Raw genomic sequence first — 5,078 nt, 5'->3', positions numbered from 1 at the left:
GACAGACCACCGACGCAAATGGCGTGTCCCACGTGATAACATCGCAGTAACGCCTTACTAAAATGTCTGGAGGGACGCCACTTGATACGTCGGAACTCGGAATCTTTGGGAATATCGATGTGCCTTAGGGAGGCAGTCGAATGTTGCAGGAGAGAGGAGTTCGGATAGATCGGCATTCGAAATATCCCAAAACATCGACGCTGAACCATCCAGAATAAAACTGTAGGAGGTTTCGGATTGGCGAGATAAAGTATCAGGCCTTTTATCATCCAGGATGGCAGTTTTTTGTGGGCTTTCACTGACAAGGAGCAGGAGAGAAAATTGTCAGGCACTTTCTCGCTGGGAACCATACTGAACGCTTCTTCGTCGGGAGCCAAAGTAAACAATTCCTACCCAGTAGCCATAGCAGACGGACTTGGTGATGGAGAGGCGCAAAGAATGGTCTTCGCCATGAGAGAAGAAGGCAACCCACGAGCAGACTTGCAACCTCACCTCGCCTCGTCTCGTGCAAACGATTTAAGCGTTGCAGCAACGGCGTACGAAATTCATACGGGATGATTTTTCTCCTTAGGGTTCTATTTATCTTTACTCGCTAACCTACTGATGCAATCACCAACACTTACAAATTTCTTGATTATCAGTCGGTGGACATGATTTATTTCTGGTTCGGTCTATTTTAAGAGAAATTTTCCAGTCTTTTCCCGCTGAAGATCCACAATTATCACAAGCTCATGAGTATAGGACTTTGTACTCACTGTCCTGTAACGAGTATTTAATCGAACAATCACTGAATTCACAAACAATAAATGTACGTGATTTGTAACCGTTGTTTTATTACAGTAACTGATAGTCCACATCACTACTTAGCAATCAGTAATGTTTCATCAGGGCATATTGTTACCATCCACGTGTTGCGGACAACCCTCTTCTTCCGTTTCCGTGCATACAATTCCATTACACATACCTGGACCGTAGTGGGAGACTTGCACCTTGAGACAGGATACTGAGCGCATGTCAGTGGCAAAACAGATTGACTAGAGCCCCACCCTAGTACCGCCTTGCAACACAGTTATGCCCTTCAACGTAATACCGTCACTTTCTCTTACGTAATTGCAACAAAATTTCCAACACCAGCTAAGTAAAAAATAAATCTCTCTCTGATGCCAGTTATGTGGAACATGACGACTGTTCACTCATAGTTCCATGTTCTGTGCGGCTGGTCCCGGCGGAGGTTCGAGTCCTCCCTCGGGCATGGGTGTGTGTGTTTGTCCTTAGGATAATTTAGGTTAAGTAGTGTGTAAGCTTAGGGACTGATGACGTTAGCAGTTAAGTCCCATAGGATTTCACACACATTTGAACAGTTCCATGTTCTTATACTTATGATCGGAATCCAAGCTGCAGCTTCCGCATATATAAACAGGTAACAGAAACGAAGACTGTTCGCGATTCACATAAGTGTTGAAAATATTGCTAAGCTTACTGGTTTGGACAAGGTCTCAGAAAGAAATGAGATCAATGATACAATACAAACTTAAATTTTTTTCTAAAGACATGCGTGATCTGCCTCTATACGAAATCAAGTAACTGATGTTTGTTAAACTTCATGAACCAAACTTAATATCGGCAAAGATGAAAGATGAAGCGTAGTATAATAAAGTATAGTTCTGTGACGAAGGATTTACTCTGATAACGGAAGACAATGGCCGCATTTGCTCATCATTCTTTGATAAATCTGCCAGTGAAACTAGCCTTTTACTGGAACGTCAGAGATTAAATGAGAAAAATACCAGTGTATCGTCAATAACAGTTCACTCGACCACAAAATGTGATGTCCTTATTTTGTTGGAGGGTCGTCAATGGCCCAGCTGCTGGGAGACTAGCCCTTTACGTTCCTCTGGCCGTCACAAAACTAGGAATAATTTAATTCTATGTTAATTCTCGCTAATTCTGTTAGCAGCCGAAATGTATTATTAAGAGACATTCTCTACAGGCTGTTGTTCTCGTCGTAGGAAATCCGTAATATTATTTATATCAACATAACGGACTAAACTTTTTGTTTACACACATAACGCTGCCTGTGAAACGTAACCAATTATTCCGACATACGTTCTATTCAAGTATTACACTTTAGTTCCTTTCTACTGTACTCCTTTAACTGAAGTAAAAAAAAATTCACGTACTGGCGAGCATTCAACCAGTGACCACAGAATGTCATTAGCTCCAGAAACTGCTGTGCTACCTTTGCGCTAATTAATTTCCAAAATGAGCGCTGTGCATAAGACATTAATCTCACATTCGGGAAGGTAGCAGGTCTAATCCCGGTCTGGAAATCCCGATGAGGATTTTTAATGGTTTTTATAAATCAGTTTAGGGCAAATTTTGGAAGGATACTTTCAGACAAAGATTACCAGTTTTCCTTTAAATTCTTCCCCAATCCGAGCTCGTGGCCACATCTAATTATCTCGTCATCGCCGGGACGTTAAACATTTCCTTCTTTCTTCTAGATTGACCAACTTCCAGCTTTTTCCATGTACGAGCACCAATGATAGGGGTTTTCAGCCTACAGATCAGACAAATAAATCCAAACCTAAATGAACACACCAAGCCTCTGCTTTGGATCTTCGACTCAATTCTTTGGGAACGCCTCCGACTTTTTATTTAACTATGCATTAGATGAACATCATACTGTGAGACACTTCATCAATCGAATAAAACATTGCTTAAGGAGTTCGTTAAACACTATTTACCTGCACTTATGACAATTGGAAGAAATCTGATTTGTCTTTAGGGACTTCTAGCTTTAATGATATGGTGCAACAGATATGTGAAATACACCTTGTAGTATGTCGTTCGCTTGCAGCAGGAACGGGAAGGTTATTCACTTTAGAGTTGTGCAGTTCTAGAGTAATTTATGGACACACGAATCAATACTGATCCTACGGCTCATCTTATATGACAAGCTGAAGAACGGAAAACCTATATTGATAGCGTTTGTGGATTTGTAAAAAAATTAACTGGAATTACTGTTTCAAATTATGTTAGCAAGAAGAAAACACACGAAGCGAAAGGTATCTACATCGTTTACAAAAAGCAGTCGAATTAAATTAGGTGTTTCTGAAGGAACTAGTTTAGGAAATGAGACACTGAAAGGAGCAGAAGAGTCTATTTTAGTTTAAAATGCAAATTTTGAAAAGCAATAACAGGATCTAATATAAATTCAGGCGTTAAGAAGTTGTTCTAAAAGTATTTACCCGGTATGCAGGTATATATGGATCTAAAATTCGAATGGTAAAGAATCGAAACAAGAAGGGAACGGAGGCTGTTGATACGTGACGCTACTTAAGCATTTTAAGATTACACGTAACTAAAGAAGAAGAGAGAGAAATGTATGCCACAGCCTGACTAAAAAATTGGATAGGTTGACTTAGAAGTTCTTTTCGTCATTCCCGAAAGCTTACTGAAATTTATTGGCTTCAATTAAACTCTACCAAGTGATCTTCATTCATTGGACATCACCTCCCGGTATCAGCTGGGTCTGCAATCTGGTACTACTGTATCTACTCAGCACGAGCACGCTCGCTAAAAAGCAACAATGTAGGGCTAGGGAACAGAAAAAGAACTGTTCCCCGCCTATCCACAGTGCACATTCAAATCTTGTAGTCTTCTTGTATTTAAAAATAGTATTGTATATTACAAGTGATAAATAACAGGCGATTTCAGAAGGTTAAACGCTTTAAATCACCACCTCCGCCGGCCGCAGAGGCCGTGCGGTTCTAGGCGCTCCAGTCCGGAGCCGCGCTGCTGCTACGGTCGCAGGTTCGAATCCTGCCTCAGGCATGGGTGTGTGTGATGTCCTTAGGTTAGTTAGGTTTAAGTAGTTCTAAGTTTTAGGGGACTGATGACCACAGCAGTTGAGTCCCATAGTGCTCAGAGCAATTTTTTCACCACCTCCGCACCAGAGGGCGTAACACTTTCCCACTTTCCAACCCCCCCCCCCCCCCTCACCCTCCCTTCTACCCGAAGTCGGTGTGGCCGCCATCGGCCTCCACGATTTTATTTTACATCCAGACCTTTTTGACTGTCATCTTCAACATCCGAATAAGGGCATTTCATCTGGTCGTTTCTAGGCTTGCAAAAAAGCACTTGTCTGGGCAGACACGCTTATCCAAGGATTTTTCAAGTTTTCTTTCCGAAAGGTGCTGGAAAATACCTGCCGTCATGGATCGCCTCACAATGTTTTAAGCCACCCAAGTAGACTCAGAACAGAACACATTTAGAATGATGAGCAACACCAGTTCAACACCGCAGGCTGGATAAAAACGAACAGGAGCAACCAGGAAATAAATTATAGGATAGAGTTCGAATTATACGAAAGAGTTAAAGTGGGGGATTAAGACTTGAAGTGCAGTAGACAGCTTGAAGTGGATGTACACTGCCTGATCAAAAGTATCTGGACGGCCCTATGTAATGCGGAATTGACCGCTAGAGGCGGGCTTGCTTGTACAAAAAGGCGGGGGAGGATATCTTGTTGTCAGTAGAGCAGCGGTAAGATGAAACAGACCTCTTCTACTGATAGGCAGGGAACGTCGAGCACTGCTGATGTTGATTCGTGTTACCAGCAATGTTTGACAATGGCTGTGGTTAGGAAATTAAAACGAATGATGTACAATGATGAAGCTGTTCCTTATGAGCCACATGCTCCTGTAGCCAATGCTAAGCGACGCTTGAGGTGGAGTAAAGAGCGGCACCATTGGTCGGTGTACGACTGGTTCAAATGGTTCTAAGCACTATGGGACTTAACATCTGAGGTCATGAGGTAGACTTACAACTACTTAAAGCTAACTAACCTATCACACACATCCATGCCCGAGGCAGGATTCGAACCTGCGACCGTAGCAGCAGCGCGGTTCCGGACTGAAGCACTTAGAACCGCTCGGCCACAGCGGCCGGCTGTATGACTGGAAACGCTACACCCTGTGGCAATCCAATGGATGGGCTTGTCTTTAGCGAATGCCTGGATAATGGTACCTGCCATTACGAGTAGTGCCAATGGCGAAGTACGGAGGAGATGATGTTAC

The sequence above is a fragment of the Schistocerca americana genome, chromosome 1, assembly GCF_021461395.2.
Source record: "Schistocerca americana isolate TAMUIC-IGC-003095 chromosome 1, iqSchAmer2.1, whole genome shotgun sequence".
Lineage (NCBI taxonomy): Eukaryota > Metazoa > Arthropoda > Insecta > Orthoptera > Acrididae > Schistocerca > Schistocerca americana.
Note: the sequence above shows the minus strand (reverse complement) of the source record.